Consider the following 21,279-nt stretch of genomic DNA (forward strand, 5'->3'; position numbering starts at 1 on the left):
TCATCCAATAACATATTAATCATCAAGGTCATTGAATTGATCCATTGTGTGTAAGTATACTCTGAATGGTTTGCTTGATGGTATGAGCAAAAGTTTTCCTTTCCAAGCTCTTCAACATTCATATTCACATTAGAGCTTTGTGTGGACTTAGATGGGAGATTGTTTTTTTTCTTAAAAAGTGGTTTAAAATATTTGTTACTCAAGGAAAATTCTTCAAAACTCCTCTTCAATTCTTATACTTTGTTGGCCAATTTTTTCATCATTTTAACCATACTCTCTAAATCAATAATCTCTTTCTCGGAAGGCTTATTCGCGATTGTCTGAGGTTTTTTCCTACTATATTTTTAATTTTCTTGAGTGTGGTGCAAACCAATAGAGAGAATGTATTTTTCAATTGCCAGTGCCTTAGTGAAATTTTCCACCAGTGTAGTTTTCTTTGCTCTTTTCACAAACATTTCTATGTTAGAATGTAGGGATGAAGCATAATACTTAATTGCTACTGAATCATGCAACAAATACATCTATATGAAATTTATTGAGTGTCATAGTGAAGCACTGGTTGAAATATTTTACTTTTTTTTTTTTTCCATATTTAAAGAACTTCTCTTAACAACATAGGCAATAATTTCTCTTCACAAATTTATCCATGGAATCATTCTTAAATTGCTCCCAATTTGTAATGGAACTTGCCGAAAGACTGTGGTATCATGTTGCAAATTTATTTTCATAAGTGTAGCTAAATAACCTACATGCCAAATCCTCATATTTAACATTCATTATTCTTAAGTAAAGATAGAAATTATGAATATGGTCTTCCGTAGAGGTAGAATTATCCAGGTCAAATTTTGGGAGTAACTTTTCTAGATGTCGAGGAAAGTCATGTAAGAAACCTTGAATATTTAATGTTCCTTAGGCCATCAAAGATAATTTATTTCCAATCATATTACTTTCTAGTGGTTCTTATTCACTCTTAAAATCAGTATGACCATGTTCAACTTCTATATGTTCACTAACTTGTGGCCCTTTTTCTTCTTTGTCAAAAGGTCTAAACAAATGAGGTCTTTCAACAAATTATGCCAAATCAACAAATGAAGTGTCAAAAAAATATTCAACTGAATCATCTAGTATACCATGATCGATTGTTTGTCTTCTGGTTGTACGCTTATGAGGAAAAATACTAGAAGATAAGTATTCCAAATTTTTTCATGTACTCTTGGGTGAATGGTCTAAGAGCTTTCAGTTCCTCTTGAGTGATGTCGTACAACTACTAAATACTTTTTGGAGGAGGTAAATATTTGGGATAAGGTTCTTTGAATGAATTAGGTATAGGTTGAGGGGAAGCAGGATGATTGTTGTCTTTTCCATAGGTTTGAGAATGATAAGAGTGAGGAACTCGACCAACCATGCAATGGCATCCCTCCTTCTAGTGCCAAAACTATTGACGGGAAAAAATTCACCACCAATGGTAAGGGGATATCCTTGGCATAAAGTCCCAAATAGACCTTACACATTGGGATAGGAGTCCCATTCGGTATGTGGGCCCAACTACCACCATGTTTTTTTGAGAGTTGGTTTTGGATGGAGGAATTGAGAGAAAGGAAATCCGGATCGAACTTCAATAGAATGCATGTTAGGAATACTTTATGAAATACTTTAATCAAAAGATACAAATAATATGACAACAACTAAGTAGATGGACGTTAATCTTAAATAAATGATGATGGTAGACTTTAATCAAGAAAAATGGATTAAAAAATATATTCATTATCAATTGTAAACTAGTTCGCAATCAATAACACTCATGAAAATATAAATCAAAAAACAATTTCAAATAAGGCATGAGTTTCCAATTAACAAGATAGTTAATTAACTTTCAACACATACACAAAAATCACATACCATTAAATCACCACATTAAGAATCTTACAATTTTCAATAACACATGAATGAAATGCTTTTCGTGACCCAAAAGAGCTTCTCAATATTAACTTGAAATATCATCATTACACAAAGAATCCATGAGATTCAATAGTGGGAATGCTAAACTATTGCTTGATCTTCGAAAAGAATGCACAAGATTTCCTCTTCGAACGTGCCCAAAGGAGTTCAAAACTAAAAGTCCTTTCTAACTAGCCATGAGGGTATATTTATACAAAGTGGGGTGACCCTTCACCTCTTATGGACTTTCAACTTCCCTCATGATTTTTCATTTTCCATATGAATTTTAACGTTTCTCCATATTATAATTTCTATTTGACTTCTAATTCTAATTATAGTTTTATTTACATATGACATGAGAATAAAAAATAATAAAAATAATTCCCTTCATGGCACTAATCTCATAATGGATAAGGGTGATGCTTCAACTTGCAACTCTTGAGTTAGGTGAGCGTGCCATGATTTTTAATCAGCTACAATGGATCTGACTTTGTTGGATATCATCGTTTCAAATATGATTTCACATTCAAGAGCATCAAGTATATTTTTTATCATATCTATTTGTGTTCGGTTGAAAATTGCATAGAGAATTGTGTACAGAGAGCTTTGTTGGTTCCACCACGTGTTTTGCAATTGTTGTAGCAGCTACATCAACCCCACAATTTTGGCATACTTCTAAAATTTGGATTCCCCCTCATTTTGTGTTTCAATGAATGAACATCCTCTTATGTCACTAAGTCAATGAGTAAAGGAAATTAAGTGGCTATCATCCTTGGCACATCGTGCTCTTACTTAGTGCATCACAAAGCTATTCATTGTTGTTGCACAATTTTGATCCTTAGTGTGGCACAACGCAAAACAAATATTGTCAATGCATTCACACTAGCGTACTAGGGTGATGCATTGCACCTAAGCAATTTAGCGCACTTCCTTACGAATCTGTGCAAATTTTCTCATGTAGCTGCATTTAACGTGCTTCCAAGCCCTCACACGTGTGATAATATTATATAAGGGATAGCTCCCATTTAATTGTTACCTTTCTCTCTTGTCACCAAAGCCTTCAACTCATTAATGCAAGAAAGAATAATAGGTCACGCTCTGCTTTTGGAGATCATGCTGCCGCCAGGAGCTGGAATATTGAGCTAGGCATAGAGAAAGTTCCTATGCTCTTCCTTGTCATTTTCTATCTTTTGGTGCTTCTCCTATCGCATGACCCTTCACCTTCTAGCCTTTGACCTTTAGATTCATCTTTATTTCTTTATATATAACTAAGTGATACTTATTTCACATATTTTTCCTTAACATTCCTTCACCCTCTAAGCTTTCCTTGCTCCACTTAGTCATATTTCTCACTTTTGTGACCACATAACACAAATTGAGGTTTTTCTTCACACAACGACAACCTCTCTATTCAAACCTTGTGTAACAATCTGATCTGGGTGGATATTGGTGGCCATCGCCTATTCCACCTATACCTCTAGCTAGTTTCATTTGTTTCCTTGTTTATTGCAACATTTACTATTTTTAGTAGTTTTTTGGGTCCTAAACTTCTAGAATAGTTTTGATCCCCTAAACGATGTTTTTTTGAGGTCTGCAATAGGTTTGTAGCCATTGGCAGGGGCCTATGACAAATCCTGTAGTAGTCAGAGAGATCTTTCCAACAAGCTATCATATGCGCGAAATGAAAATAATATGACCAAGTTATGACACTGGGAAGTTGGTTGCCTAACTAACCCCAATAAGTCCATGAGCCTCATTGTAACTCAGTTCAAAGGCATGTAGCTGCCACATCTCTTCTCAGAGATAAGTTACCATCGCTCGAGCTAGTTTTATTTCCATTCTGTTTGTAAGCATATTTCAGTATTTGATAGTAATGAAAGGAAGTGTTATTTCTGTTGCATCTCTATATTTATGGTTACATCTGTAATTTGTTGTGTTCCTATTTAAGTTCAGATCACAATCCAATCTCCTCAAAACCTTTTGCACAACAAAACAAAATTTCCCAATAATATAACCCATCATCCATGCAGAACAATGCTGTCAAACCAAATCGTTATTGTTATTTTTACTTCCATTTCTCTTCTTCCCTTTGCACTACAATGTGTTATTTCTTCCAATTATGCACCATGGTGTAGATCCCAACCTCTAGTTTTCCCCTACCTTTGCACAACGACAAAACCTCCTCATCATGGCTTGATTCGTTTCTTTGTGCAACAGCATAATTTCAAAACTTAAACTTCACCGCTATAGCACATTTCATTCTTAGGGAAACATTTTCCTACAACCTGTGCAAAAACACATTGATCTACCATAACTTACACAACACACTGTAATTATTTATTTTGTTTTCCTAACAATATTTGTCATAATGAATATATTTGGGATGTCAGGTGATGGGCCCCATAATTGTATATCTTATTAGGCTAATTTGACTATTTCTAGACATTCAAAATATGTATTTGATCCCCTTACTTGCACACTATAGAGTTAATTCATAGTATTAATGTGTCATTAAGAATTTGACTTATCCTTGATTATTATGTACTTAATATTATTTATTTTTGTAGAATAATGTGGGAATATTGGGCTAATTCTGAAGACTTGGAAGATGAGATAATCTAGAGACTTTCTCCTTGCTACAAGAAGGACCAAGATTAGATAATAAATGAATAGGATATTATGAAATTATTGAACATATTTTGGAGATCCAGTGATTGAAAAAATATAATAATGTGCTCCTTGTCATTTAATAAAGACTCCTGTTGTTAGGAACTAGATCCACTATTTGAGGGATTTTTGGGGGGAAATCAGTCCCCCTTTCAAGGAGGTTGATTCCCCATCATTTTATATAAGTACCAATTCGAATTAGCCTCTAGGGGTTAGAATTTTTCATCATTTTTATGAAGAACACTTGATATTAAGCAGTTCTACTTCCACCTTCGGCAATGATGTACTTGATTTGTTCTCAAACATGAAAGAAAACTTCATTTTAAGCTTCTAAAGCTTGGTTTTCTTCATAGGACTCTGAGTATCCTTGGGCTTGGAAATCCCAAGAGCCTTAGAGTCCTGTTGTGTACCATATTTTTTTATTTTTCTTCATTTTCAACATTTCTCTTCTTAGTTCCTACTTTGCATTGCTGAGTTTACTATTCATGCTCCATTTGATTTAGGTTAGATTAATTACTAATTGAATTAATATTTTTATTATTTCATTTAGACCATTACAATTTTGGTTTATTCTTCTCATAGCTTTGTGAGGCCCTTTTCATCATTAGAATGCTTGAATTAGTTTACTAACTCATAGTTATGGAATTCTTGGTTTTATTAGTAGTAATTTTTAGCTGAATTTTAACACACACTAATGAGCTTATTTTGAGTTGATTCCACTTGGATTGAATCCTAAAACTATCCAGATTAATAAAAAAATGAACCCATAGCATTTGAACTTTATCAACTTATGAATTTGGGTGTTTAGATCAACTTAATAGCTCACTATTCTACAAATCTAGTTCATTTGCAAGAGACCATTAGCTTGGCTTTTCCCCTTGTGCAAGATGGGATACTGAGTAGATCTAAGCTTGGAAAGGTCATGTACACTCTTTCTGAACCTTCCACCATATTTCCCCACCTTTAGATCACTTCTAAAGTCCTGCTTTCATATGCAATCCTGTAGAATCTTGTAGCAATCCTGTAGTAATTCTGTAGCATCCAATAGCACTTCGTAAAATTGATCAGAACATCGAAATAATTGCTTCTTAAGCCTATGTTTCGTCTATCATCACCTTAAAACGTATCCTAAGAATTGGAATCAAACTGGAAGAGTCCCAAGATCCTTTAACATCATATTTTCATCATCATAGCTTTAAATATCCAATTAGGGTTTATTGTTTTGTTCATGAGTTAAATAACATAGAAGTAGGTTGCATTGATTTCTTTTGAGCACTTGTTGGTTTTTTAAAAATGGCCTCTACACATCTCAATTCACTTCATTGCATCAAATAAACGAAAGGACACATTTAATGTGGCACACATAATGTCGACACCTCGTAAGTTTGTACAAACCCCATGTTGACAATGAAAGTTGGTAGCCTTGGGAGTTGCAACATTATTGTTGCAATGCTAGGGCTCGTCACTTTTTAGCGCCATTACTATGGAGGTTTAAATGTATGCATTATTTTCTTCCATAGTTGATTCATTTCTTTTTGCAAAAACATTTTTTTTCATTAGGAATATTTCATTTCAAAAACTAAAAATTGCATTGCATTAGAATTTTCAATCAAATTTTTTATAAAAACAACAAAGTGCTCCTCCAACACCCAAAAACCCCCATTTTACCATGTGGTGCAGTGAGAACTGTGGAGTACTAAAGAAGGTATGTTTTTGATGATTATTTCAGTATCTTTTCATTAGAACTTGCAAACCTTTTGCATCATGAACTAGGAAAATGACAAAGAATTATAATAAAACATGTGAGATTAATATGCAAGACGAAAACGTTGACAATTGTCATTTCCTTGTGCAGGAAGGAGGAAAAACGAGAAGTTGTCGTTCCAGAGGAAAGGACAAGGATGGATTAACTGCTGTCCCTTTGACGGGAGACCGAATGCAAACAAGGAAAAGCAAATCAAAGCGAATTAGCCTAGGAAAGGAGGTGGAGATATCAGCTCGGCGCAGGAAAGAAAAGAAATGACTGAGGACTAACGGTTAGGCGAATCCCTCAGGATCCTTGATCCTGAGGGATCGCTGTTTTATCTATTTCTGCACTTAGACATCTCCGTCGTCACCCTTATAAAAGGGGCAGCACTGTTAGCTCGAGAGAGTTAGATACGGTTATGCTTTTATGTAATTTCTTTTAAGATCAAAACTTTGATCATTGAGTCTCGTTAAGAACTGGTTTATTGTAATTCTGCTCTATGCATTAATACAAACTTGGTTATTACTTCATCTCTGAGTCTGGAATAACTTCAAGCGGTGTACCCCTGGAGGCTAAGGGCCCGGCCCTGGAGGACACTTGCTCCTGTATTATTACGTTTGGTTTATGCGTGGTTTGCTTATCGACGTTATTTGGTAATCTGATGTGTTTTATAAGTTTACATCACATGCTCTATTATGTTTAATTCCTTAAGGCTTCTACAAACAGAACAATTATATTGACTCTTCATCATATTACTGTTCTTTTAAGAGTTGATCTAATATTGCTAGTCTTGATAGAATACTATTACTGTTCCATTACAGAGCTTTTGTGCTATGCACCTGTTCATTAACGTTAAGGAATTCATCTTGGGAGTTATGTTCTTTACGATTGTTGGATTTATGAACAATGCTGTTATATTTTGAAACGCAGTCGTATTCCTTCTAACTGAGATTGATACTTGGATCAGATTACTATTTAAGTGTGCTATCTTTGTATATGGTTTTCAAGCGCTGTTCCATAATTTATCAGTAGTCAGTGTTGTTCCATTGGTGTGTGCTGTTTGATTCACCCTTAAGAGTGAAAGATTGCCGTTTGATTACGATTAATGCATTTGATCTGATAGATTAAGATTGTTACTGCTTGTGAGACTTAGTTTTTGTTCTATTTCTTAGCTGCTGTCCCATTTCAGAATTGTTGTTCCATTTCGGATTTGCTGTTCCATTGCAGACTTGCTGTTCGATTTCTTAATTGTTGTTCCATTTCTCATCTGTCGTTCCATTTATTGGTGTTGGTGTGAAGAACGATCTCAGGCTGTAGTGAGCATTGGCACTTACTTTCCGGCTCCTAGATCCATGATCTGTACCTTGATTTCCTTTTCCATCAGTTTCCAAAGGGATGGGTTATTGCTACCGAACCCTTGACTGATAAGTTTCTTAGTCTTTTGAATGTGTGATTTAATCTTTTGAAGAAGTTAAGCTGTAGACAAGCATCCATTTACTCTTGTATTTTTGAACACTGTACTACTAGCATTACTCTGGAAAATGATAGCCTCAGACTGAGACACTCTTTGAAATAACAAAATGTTCCCGGATTGACATATTAATGTGAGGTAATTAGAGGTGAAAGAGACCCTTTTTATAGCTCTACATTTTGGCGTCGTTGTCGGGGAAAGAGTGTAGCAATTTGTTCCTTTTTTCATAGTAGTGTACGAACCCGTTAGGGGGAGAATTGGATTTTAAAAACGGAAGGTAAGAACCTACGTGTGGAGCATGTAAAATCCCTGCTCCTCTGCCTGCTTTCGTACAGATTTGCTGTTGTTTGAATAGAATTTAGTAGTTAATTTGAGTGCATGACTAAGTAGAAAAAGCCAGAAAAAAATCCCAAACCCCTACCCAAGCCAGAAAAAGCTAAGGGGTCGGTGACCCTTGGCCGACCAACCTTCATAGATGAAATCTACAAGAAAGCAGAATCTCAGCCCTCAGTAGGACCTAGGAAAGTCATTTCTAAATAGCCTACTAGTTCCCTTCAGGCCACAAGATCACCATCTGTAGCCTTTGCTGAGGTGCATAGTCAAACTAAAGAGCAGGGCTTTCAAGAAATTGAAAATTCTACTCCAGAACTATTGCAGGAAGGGAATTTCAACAATCTTTGTGAAGGAGAAGGAGAGACAGGGGAAACTGAGGAACCAAGGTCTCCTATTGGAAGCCATTAAACAACCCAGACAAGGGAAGTGCTACAAAAATAATTACTGAAGAAACTAAATCTCCTCAGACATCAGGCACTTTCGTTATCCTGGATAGAGGAAGTGCTATTAAAACCATCCCTGTTAAAGCCATTCCCTCTCAACCTAGGAATAACCTCCTAGATATCCCACAATGGACTCCCCCTACCTCACAAAGTTCAGCCTGGTAGACAAACTGGCAGAGACCGATGCATCAGCCAGTAGGAACCATTCCGCTCCCTCAACCTACACTGCCAACCTTACAACAAAATCCCCAGTCTAATCTGAGACCACAACTCCCAGCCCAACCCAACCCCAATCCAAATAACAGACCGGTTCAATCTGTACAAATCATAGAAACACCAGAGATAGGAGCCAATCTGAGGGAGTGTAATGGTCTTCAGTTAATATCTGGGTGTATTATTGAAACTGAGGGAGATAAGACAGTTCAGGTTGAAGATCAGTTACCCAGAGAACATCTATCACAACAAGAGGATGTGAATAAACAACAAACTCATAATCAAGCAACCACATCCTCTCCTTCGTTCCCAGAACGATTAGTCATACCACGACCTATATAATATCCTGATTTTGACATTCTGGGAGAATTACAAAATCTGTACATAAAAATTCCATTCCTCCAAGCCATTCAAGACATCCCGATATACGCAAAAACTATCAAAGAATTGTGCATAAAGAAACCAAGGAGGAATATAACAAACAATCCTAGAGTCCAAGTAGTCGGCACCCTATCTGACTTACTATCAGGAAAAGAAACACCCATTAAATACGAAGACCTAGGAAATCCAATTGTAACTGTCCAAATTTATGGTCAGACCCTGTCCAATGCCTAAGTTAGTTGATCTAGGAGCTGCAATTAATATCTTAACAACCACTACTTGCCAAAAGCTAGGCATTACATCTGTAGAACCCACCTTTACCTTGCTAGAATTGGCTGACCGATCTGTGGTTAGGCCGGAGGTTACACTACATGATGTCATGGTCTCTGTTGATTCCTGGGAATATCCAACCGATTTTTTGATAATAAATCCCAAAACCCGACTTGATGGACATCCATTGATTTTAAGTAGACCTTGGCTTGCCACTGCCGATGCTTATATCGGTTACCGACAAGGAAATATGACCATAACCAGAGGACCAAATATCAAGAACTTAGTTTTATATCCTCCAGCGCGGCCAAGTGTCACAATAATCAAAACTAATAAGCACCATGTATCATACCTTACTGATAACATTAGATCTCCATTAACTATACAAGAGGCACTTGATTTCAAAGACCAAACAGAAGACGATGCCATTAATAATTTCATTAGTCAAACTGAATACAAATCCTGCACACAATGTCATATGATAGAAGCAGCATTTGATAATGAATTAGAAGAAGATCCTCTGAAAGATGCACATGATCAAACAATACCTGTTACTTCTGTTGCAAATAGTAAAATTGTGGAAATTGAATCAGGAAAAACCTTAAATATTAATGCCAACCTCACACCCAAACAAGAAATGAAGATCATCAATTTGTTAAGGAAATATAAAGAAGAATTTGCATGGGACTACCATGATATGAAAGGAATTGACCCCCAATTATGTACACACTACATTTATATAGAAAACGATGTGAGACCTGTTCGTCAACCTCAAAGGAGACTTAACCCTCATCTAAAAGATGTGGTAAAAGCTGAACTTCAAAAACTTTTAGATGTCAATTTCATCTATCCTATCTCTAATAGTAAATGGGTCTCTCCGCTCGTGGTGGTACCAAAAAAGAATGAAAAATGGAGAATCTATGTGAACTACAGGGAGCTAAATAAAGCAACACAAAAAGACCACTTCCCTCTCCCATTCATCGACCAAGTATTAGACACTTTAGCAGGAAAGAAATTATTTTCTTTCCTGGATGGCTTCAGTGGATACAATCAGATTCAGATTGCCCCTGAAGACCAAGAAAAAACTACTTTTACTTGTCCTTGGGGAACATTTTCCTACCGAGTTCTACCTTTTGGCTTATGCAATGCTCCTGCCACATTCCAAAGGGCTATCCTTAGCATTTTTGCAAATTTAATAAATGACGGACTTGAAGTATACATGGATGACTTTACACCATATGGAGATGATTTCGATCCAGCATTGGATACCCTAGAAAAAGTCCTACAACGCTGCATTGCTACTAGGCTTTGTTTAAGCCACGAAAAATGTTATATGATGATGACTGAAGGACTTATTCTAGGGCACTATATTTCAGCAGCTGGCATTCAGGTAGACCCAGCCAAAATCCAAATACTTTTACTTATTCCCACTACTACCACTCAAATAGAGGTATGCAGTTTTCTTGGATTTTCTGGTTATTATAGGAGATTTATAGAACATTATTCGCACATTGTTGGGCAATTTATTGGACTTAAATTGCTGCATAAATTATCGACCAGGGAAACTCGTAAGCTTGTGATGGTGCCAACACAATATATGCAGGACTAGGCAACTAACTCTATGTCTAACTAAATTATTTACGATTCAATATAATATGCAAGGGAAGAGGCTCCTAACTAAGGAGGTCCTGGTTGTCCTTCCCTACAGTATCATAGAGAAATCATTAATTACATAAAACTAAAACCTTGAAATAAAGACAAGAGAATGAACTTTAATTGTTTCTCAGATTCAAGTAGAGAGAGAGACTAACTTAGTCTCTCGATTGTCCTCTCATGCACTAATCCAAACTAAACTAAGATTCATTCATAAGCAGAAGAAATGAAATAAAAGCGCAAAAGAATGAATTTCAATTACCATATAAATCATTGGAGAGAGAGCCTAACTTAGACTCTTGGTATCTCCTCATATGATACTTGAAACATAAAAGCAAAAGAATGAATTCCAATTATCATACAAATCAAATAGAGAGAGAGAGCCTAACTTAGACCCTTAGTTGTCCTCTCATATGCTGATTACATTTTAATTTAAAACTCATTCATCAATCACAAACAAATCCTCAAACATATAAGAAATTAAATGAAATAAGATCTACTATGAAATAACATGTTCCTCTCATCCTTTTAGAGTGAGCTCAATTCTCCTAAGAACAAGACAAATTATTCCATATACCACATTAAAGAAAATTAAATCTAAAACTACATAATGGAAATATATGCAAAATGAAGCCTTATTCTATTCCATCATCAATTGGATACAATGCTCTAAGAGTCCTCTCTTTTGGAATGGAGGAGGTACTCATATTTATACAATGAGAGGAGATAACAAACTCATAATGATGATCCATTAATCTCTCTTTTAGTTCCATACATTTCTCAACCATCTAGACACATAACCCTATCCTCCATGATTTCCTCCATGAGGTCCATGATCTTCTCCATGATCTTTTCCATGAGGTTTATCTTATCAAATTCGAATTTGATCATTCAAGGCCACATAAAGGTGTCTTGGAAGCTTCCTTTGTGCCTACACATGTCAACAAACTCATGCTAATTGTTAGGTATAAGTATAAGCATTTTATTTTCTAAAGTTTAGCCATAAATTCACTTAAAAATGTTAAGAATTAATAAACTTTGGAAAAGCATAGTTATAATCCAATAATGAGGTAAATGGAATGATGTGGAGGTGGAATGGAGGTAACATGAAGGTAAAATGTGAAAATATTGGTGAATAATGGAGTGAAAATAGGGACTATTTTGAGGCCCAACATCTCCCCCAAACTCAAGATATTGCATGTCCTCATGCAATCAATGGTATTGCATGTCCTCATGCAATCTATTACATTACTTTTTGAGCTTTGGCTTAAACTCTGCATGATATCATTTACATAACTTTTGCAAAGCATTATTTTGATGAATTACAACTTGGTTGGTTCTTGTGTTTCAACCATATTTTGTTTTTTGCATTCAATGTACGATCTTTGCATATTGATAATGTGATTTTTGTTGCAGAGTATTTGTGTTGGAATGCATCATGGTTGGTTCTTGTGTAACAACCATTATTGTATTGGCATCCAATTAACTTCTAAATGCTTTTGACAAAGCCATTTGTATGCTCATGTAATAGTGAATATAGTTTGAAGGTAAGTGGGTTTAAATGGGGTAGTGATATATGAATGTGAATATGAATGTGACAAAGCATATATGTAAATGTATCTTTCCCCTTAAACGGATGGTTTGGGCAGTTATTTGAAATGGACAAAAGAAGGGAAAAGGAAGTGAAGTTTTTCCAAAAATTATTATTCTAACTCTTCAAGGAATTTTAATGGTTAAAAGTTAGAAAATATCATACCTTAACTTACCCTTCCAAAAATAGATGAGAGTTGTGCACGTGTGGCGGCAAAGACTGTTGTTCATAGTCCTCCTTACTTGGTTGGGAAAATCATGGATGGATTATGCATGTTCTGCTGCCACAACTCTGCTCTGAAGCTGCTTCTTCAAGTTGTGGATGAAAGATGGATCTGTATTATCGTATTGGCTATTAGATCCTCTGCTACTAGATGAAAAATCTGAGGAGTCTGCTGATCATGGCTGAAAGTTGTATCTGCTGCTGGATGATGAATCTGATGAGTCTTGCTGAATATGGTTGAAAACATATAAGGCTTGGAAGGTATACAAAATATAGAAGTTACATTTTCCTCCCAGCCTTATTTATTCACTTGTCCTCAAGTGAAATACAATGTATACAATGAATGGAAATAAAATAAATGGAAATTGGCTTCATCTGCTACAAAATATGGGTCTTCAAGTCTTCAACGCTCGATGGCACAAATCTTACTATGTGATTAAATGTGTCGATGTCGAACATAGCAAGAAGTTGTTGACTTAGTGGCTGTTAATGAATGCCCCTAGCCAACACAAGAGCTCCCACCATTGATTCCAATGGGAGTCAGGATGCCTAACACATCTTTGTAGGTACGAATAAATTTGTCGTGGTCGAGTCACCTACAAGATCCAACGAACAAGGGATATTAATGTACTCCCATTGTTCATTGGCAAGAGTACTTGCCATTAAGGCATGCAAGCCTCTAGGTGTTTTTTCAATGATACATAGACTCTAGGACTTTGACTCAAGCAGAGTTTTGTTGGCGGAAATGAAGGGAATGGTGAAGACAATGGAAATGACAATAAGCTTGTAAGAAATGAATGTAAGGAAATGCATGTTGGATGATAAGAACTCTTGCTGTGAAAAATGGATATGGAAATGTCATGCTCTATGGATGTACAATTGGTGGGATTCAAAATCTTTTCAGAAAGGGAGGTGGAAGGTAGTGGTTGTGGAGATGGATTTGTCTTGAGAATTTTTTTCATGAATTAGTCTTTGGAAGACCAATTGTGCACATAATGTAATCTCCTGAATGATCACTTTGATTATCCTGTAACCTGTAAAAAACTTGGTACAAAGAAAACATAAGTGTGCTCAAGAAGAATTGCGCATATCCTTCATGATTCTTACGCAAAAATTTCGTACCAAATAAAAAGATCAAAGAAAATCAAAGCGTTGAATGTAACTCAATTCATGATATCAATTTCAATCCATTCTTCAAAATAACCATGTAAAATACTACTCCCTGTCAGATAACTCATGAATGTGCTTCGCAATTCTGTTCTGTAAAACATATAAGAATCATGTGATGAGTTTATGCCATCTTGATGCTATTGAGAATTGAATCCTCCAATTGATTTTTTAAAATTTGTTTCCAAGTATTCCATTTTTCGAATCTGTGTGAATTTTGTGAAATTTTTTTAGATTTTTTTTTTTTTTTAAATGAAAACATAATTTTTTAGATGTTTCATTAAACAATAAATTAAAAACATAGATTTTTAATTTATTATTTAAGTGAAAATTTTTTATATTTTTTATTTTTTATTTTTAAATGAAAAACAACAAAATTTTATTTGTTAAAACCTAATAAAAAAAAAAAATTATTTCTAAATTAAAGTTAGCTCTTTTTCTCTTTTTAAAAAAAAAAAAAAAACAATAAAAATAAGAAATTTTTTTAATATACAATCCTATTAATTTATTAATATATTAATACAATCATAATATAATAATATATTAATACAGTTAATATAATTAATACAATTGTATTAATATATTAATATAATTAATATATTAATATAATCATAATATATTAATGTATTAATATATTAATATAGTTAATCATATTAATATATTAATAGAATTATCGTATTAATAATAAATTAATATATTAATACAATTAATATACCAATATATTAATTATAATAACAAACAGATTACAACAAATATTGAAGAAATCAAAACAAAATAAATAAAAACAAAATAAACCTAAAAATACCAAAACAAACCAAAAGAAATGCAAAACAAAACGGATGGCATCTCCTTAAGACTTTTGATGGCAGCGCTCTTGAGCTCCTGGTGAGCTGGTAAAATGATTTTTCTGCCGGAAAATCTCCAAACATCAGCAAAATTTCCATCGAAAATTGTTGCAAGAAAAACAAGTGTGTGGAATGGATCAACAGTGCTCGTTCTCAAACCCTTCACAGGAGCTGTCTTGCCTGCCTGATTCTGCTTCGTTTAGGTTGGCCTCAATCGTGTGGGAAGATCTCACTTTGATCCATCGATCTCGGAGAATCAAAGGAGAAAAGTCATTTATTCCCTGGCTGGGTATATTTCTCCTTTTCATGTGCGCACTTGTGGACATGAGGTTTTTCTTAGATCTGGGTGTGATCCTCAGTGATTGGAAGCCAGCTATTTGAAATTCATTATCAGATCAATTTTGAGTAGGATGAAACTCCCTTGGCACTTGTGTGCGATTATGCTATATTCTGGGAAAATAATTTACTGGAGGCCGAATCATAGTAGAAGATTGGACATTGTTGGCATGCCAGAACAAAGATCATGTTCTTCACTTTGGCACGAACCCTTCTCTATCAATTAATCAGTGATTTTTGAAGCAAGTATACTCACAGATTTGGAGATTGGTTAATAATTGGTAGAACGAGTAGCTGGACATTATTCTCTATTGATTTGGCAGATCGAGCATGTAGAGTGGGAAGGCCGAGAGCTTATTGCTGGGCTACACCTCTGAAACAGAGCATTATCCTATTTGGACAATCATTCCGGTGGCGGAGATAACATTTATGCACCTGGAGCATCATTATTTGTATTGTGGAGATGAATCAGGTTCCTAAGTTTCATCGAGATTTGTATCTCTCTCTATCAGATCCTGAGAACCGCCCTTGGGACCCAAGCTGGTTCGCACAGCGTTGGCCACGGCCTTCGCGGAAACGATGTTGGCCTGACGGATATCATCCTTGCGCTTGTTATCCACGTATTTTTCTGTCTTCGCAGGGCAATGGTTGTCATTCTTGAGGTCATTGGAAAGCTCTTGGAATGATCTGCTTGATAAAGTTATTCTCAGCTTCGAATCGTGAATCGAACGATAATCTTCAGGTGCTGGAGGTTAAACCTTGTATGTTCTGCCACAAAACAATAAAGTGCAAAGCTCCACTTGAAAATCAAATAGTCGTTCTGCTTGAAACATAATCATAATGTTGTTTTTTTTTTATTTAATGCTTTGCATATATATATTTTTTGTTTTTTTTTTTAAATATCTTAAAAAAACAACAAAAATGATTAGTTTTTTCCAATATAAAAAAAAAACAAAAGAAAATGGCTAATTTTTTAGTTTTTTCTTTTAATATTTAAAAAAACAACAAACAAAAATAATGGTTAAATTTTTTATTTTTTAATTAATGTTTTGCATTTTTTTTTGTGAATATCTAAAAAACAAAACAAACTAAAAAACAAAGAAAATTGTTAATAATTTTTTTTAATATCTAAAAAACAAATTTTTTTTTATATGTAACAAAAACAAAATGGTTTGTTTTTTTTTAATAATAATAATATATGTTAGGATACATATAGTATTATTATTTTGTGGAATTATTTTTTTTTTAAAATCTAACATTAAAAACTAAATTTAAAAATCTAAAACTAGAAAAACTAAATTTCATCTAAAAAAAATTTAAAGATGTTTTTTTCCATTTACAAAATTCTTTATTGTCTTTTTGCAAATTAGGTCTCCAGCAAGAGTTTTTTTATTTGAACCAAATCAATAGATTTTCTGATCTTCCTGATCGCACGAAGCGCAGGAAGAGAGCATACTCATCACTTGATTCGTTTTTATTCATGCAGGGGGGTGTTTTTGAAACAACGAAATTTAAGACTAGCTAAATATTAAAACATCAGAAAATTCAAACTTAACTCCTTTGTGAAGAGCCTGCTGTCACCAGGTTTCACAAATTATTGTGTCTAAAGAAAAATAAATACCGAATTAAATTCTAATGCCTAATCCCTTAGCACCATCCCCGGCAACGGCGCCAAAATGTTGGGCAATTTATTGGACTTAAATTGCTGCATAAATTATCGACCAGGGAAACTCGTAAGCTTGTGATGGTGCCAGCACAATATATGCAGGACTAGGCAACTAACTCTATGTCTAACTAAATTATTTACGATTCAATATAATATGCAAGGGAAGAGGCTCCTAACTAAGGAGGTCCTGGTTGTCCTTCCCTACAGTATCATAGAGAAATCATTAATTACATAAAACTAAAACCTTGAAATAAAGACAAGAGAATGAACTTTAATTGTTGCTCAGATTCAAGTAGAGAGAGAGACTAACTTAGTCTCTCGATTGTCCTCTCATGCACTAATCCAAACTAAACTAAGATTCATTCATAAGCAGAAGAAATGAAATAAAAGCACAAAAGAATGAATTTCAATTACCATATAAATCATTGGAGAGAGAGCCTAACTTAGACTCTTGGTATCTCCTCATATGATACTTGAAACATAAAAGCAAAAGAATGAATTCCAATCATCATACAAATCAAATAGAGAGAGAGAGCCTAACTTAGACCCTTAGTTGTCCTCTCATATGCTGATTACATTTTAATTTAAAACTCATTCATCAATCACAAACAAATCCTCAAACATATAAGAAATTAAATGAAATAAGATCTACTATGAACATGTTCCTCTCATCCTTTTAGAGTGAGCTCAATTCTCCTAAGAACAAGACAAATTATTCCATATACCACATTAAAGAAAATTAAATCTAAAACTACATAATGGAAATATATGCAAAATGAAGCCTTATTCTATTCCATCATCAATTGGATACAATGCTCTAAGAGTCCTCTCTTTTGGAATGGAGGAGGTACTCCTATTTATACAATGAGAGGAGATAACAAACTCATAATGATGATCCATTAATCTCTCTTTTAGTTCCATACATTTCTCAACCATCTAGACACATAACCCTATCCTCCATGATTTCCTCCATGAGGTCCATGATCTTCTCCATGATCTTTTCCATGAGTTTTATCTTATCAAATTCGAATTTGATTATTCAAGGCCACATAAAGGTGTCTTGGAAGCTTCCTTTGTGCCTACACATGTCAACAAACTCATGCTAATTGTTAGGTATAAGTATAAGCATTTTATTTTCTAAAGTTTAGCCATAAATTCACTTAAAAATGTTAAGAATGAATAAACTTTGGAAAAGCATAGTTATAATCCAATAATGAGGTAAATGGAATGATGTGGAGGTGGAATGGAGGTAACATGAAGGTAAAATGTGAAAATATTGGTGAATAATGGAGTGAAAATAGGGACTATTTTGAGGCCCAACACACATTGCTGCACCTCTGTATGAACTAACTGGTAACGTTGATTTTCTTTGGACATAAAAATGTGAACGTGCTTTCAAGGATCTGAAGAAGCTCGTATCCAAAGCCCCAGTCCTTCGAGGACCAAATTGGGATTTTCCATTCCACATATCATCTGATGCCTTAGATACAGCCATTGGAGAGGTCCTTGGGCAGGAGGAGGATAAAAATCCATATGCAATTTATTATATTATCAAAAATTTATCCCCTGCTGAATTAAACTACACTGTTACTGAAAAAGAATTTCTAGCTGTAATACATGCTATCAATAAGTTTAGACATTACATTACTGGATATCCTGTTATCTTGTACACAGATCATTCTGCCATAAAATATTTAGCAAACAAGCCTATCACAAACGGCAGAATAACTAGATGGCCGATTTTATTGCAGGAATTTGATATTACAATCAAGGATCGACCTGGTAAACAAAATCCTGTAAGCGATTTTCTCTCAAGAATGCCAAAGCCAATCGATGCAACAGCAGTTGAAGACCAATTTTCAGATGAGCATCTGTTTGCTGTGGTTGTTCAAACACCCTGGTATGCTAATGTTGCCAATTACCTAGCAGTAGGTAAATTACCAAAGCATCTAACCCTTAATGAGCGGAAACAGATTGTTCAATGGAGTGCTCGATTTTCTTGGATTGGGGGCTATTTGTTTCACACAGGGGCAGACATGCACATCAGGAGATGCGTTCGAGAAGATGAAATCTTTGACATTTTAAAAGCCTGCCATGACGGGCCATGTGGTGGACACTTCGTCGATCGCAGAACTGGACATAAAGTGCTACAGGCAGGGTATTATTGGCCCACGATTTTCAAAGATACAAAGAAATTTGTCCAAGCCTGTGACAGTTGCCAGCGAATAGGACGCCTTGGTCAGTTTGATGAGATGCCTCTGAAACCACAGCTAGTCATCGAACCATTCGAGCGATGGGCTCTTGATTTCGTTGGACCAATTAACCCATCATCAAACTAGAAAACATATATTTTGGTGGCAACAGAATATGTCACCAAGTGGGTTGAAGCAGAGGCATTGCCTAGAGCTACAGAGGACTCTGTCATACAGTTCCTGTTCCATCTATTTGTACGTTATGGCCTTCCAAGAGAAATAATTACAGACGGTGGACTAGAGTTTGCTGGGGACAGAATAGCTACAACACTCAACAACTATCATGTCCAGCATAAAATCACTACTCCATACCACCCACAGGCAAATGGGCATGTAGAAAGCAACAATAAAATAATAGAAGCAATCCTAACAAAAACCGTTGCGTCACACAGACGTGATTGCGTTGCCAGACTACCTGAAGCAGTCTGGGCTTACAGAACAACATGGAGAAGCACCACTTGTTACTCACCTTATCATTAGTGTTTGGAAAACAACCCATTTTCCCCATAGAATTCGAAGTCCAAACATTACGAACAGCACAGGAAGTTGGCTTAGATTTAATCGAGGCACAGATTAATCGATTGTAGCAGATCAATGAGCTGGACGAAATTAGGCTCTCTGCACTTCAAAACACTGACCTGATCCAAAAGCAGCGAACTAAATGGCATTATGCTCTCATTAAAATAAAGACTTCCACGAAGGAGACTGGGCTCTTTTGTATGACTCCAGGTTTCAGGACTTCCTCGGGAAACTCCAGACTCGTTGGTTGGGACCATACGAAATCCAGAAGGTACACGATAATGGGACCCTTACTTTAATCACTATTGATGGTTCTGGATATGCCTTCAAGGCAAATGGCCACCGAGTTCGTCTCTATCACAAACCACTCACTCGGGAGTCCTTCTGCCAGCGATTACGCCGAGACTCTAATATGGAGATTTTGGGGGAGGAAGAGAAGCCTTCCTCACCTGTAATTCATTAAGGAATTTATTTCATTTTACAGTTTGTACATAAGTTCTTTTCTTGAATCATTTTTGTACATATTTTTGAATCAACGTTTTGTTGTTATTATTTTTGTTGTTCTTTTTTTCAAAAGAACAACATTTTCTTCTGGCTGTTCCTTTTTCAAAAGAGAAACCCCCCTTTGGATCAGCCGTCATCTTGTTGTAATTTGGTTCCTTTTCTTTATTTTTGCGTGTTTTGCTGTTCCTTTTCAAAAGGAACAACATTTTCTATTTCTGTCGTTCCTTTTCCAAAGGAATGGAATTTGTGTGTTGGAAAAGGAACAACATTCTTGATTTTTGCTGTTCCTTTTCCAAAGGAACGACATTTGCCTGTTTTGCTGTTTCTTTTCTAAAGGAACAACATTTTCGATTTCTGTTGTTCTTTTTTCAAAGGAACGACATATCTGTGTGTTTTGCTGTTCCTTTTCCAAAGGAACAACATTTTCGATTTCCGCTGTTCCTTTTCCAAAGGAATGGCATTTTTTGCGTGTTTTGTTGTTCCTTTTTCAAAGGAACAACATTTTTTATTTCTGTTGTTCCTTTTCCAAAGGAACGACATTCCTGTGTGTTTGTTGTTCCTTTTCCAAAGGAACAACATTTTTTATTTCTGTTGTTCCTTTTCCAAAGGAACAACATTTCTATATGTTTGCAGTTCCTTTTCCAAAGGAACAACATTTTTGATTTCTGATGTTCCTTTTCCAAAGGAACAACAATTCTGTGTGTTTTCTGTTCCTTTTTCAAAGGAACAACATTTTGGATTTCTGCTGTTCCTTTTTCAAAGGAATGGCATTGGTATGTTCTGTTGTTCCTTTTTGAAAGGAACGACATTTGCATTTTTTGCTATTTGTGGTCTTTTGTTGTTCCTTTTTCCAAAAGGAACACCACTTGCATGCTTTTTCTCTCTGTGTGAAACAGCTCGTTCCTTTTGTTGTTCTAAATTGAGGATGCTTATTGCTCCTGTTCTTTCAAGTCTTTTAGAATACAGCTATGCACTTATGCAATGGATACAAAATCACAACATATTGAAATCAGTCAATCATAAATTGCTATCTTTATAAAGCTCTGCATTGTTAAGAGGAC

The sequence above is a fragment of the Pinus tabuliformis genome, chromosome 2_2 (genome assembly GCF_031772625.1).
Source record: "Pinus tabuliformis cultivar Carrire ecotype Pingquan chromosome 2_2, CPIR1, whole genome shotgun sequence".
In the NCBI taxonomy this organism is placed as follows: Eukaryota; Viridiplantae; Streptophyta; class Pinopsida; order Pinales; family Pinaceae; genus Pinus; species Pinus tabuliformis.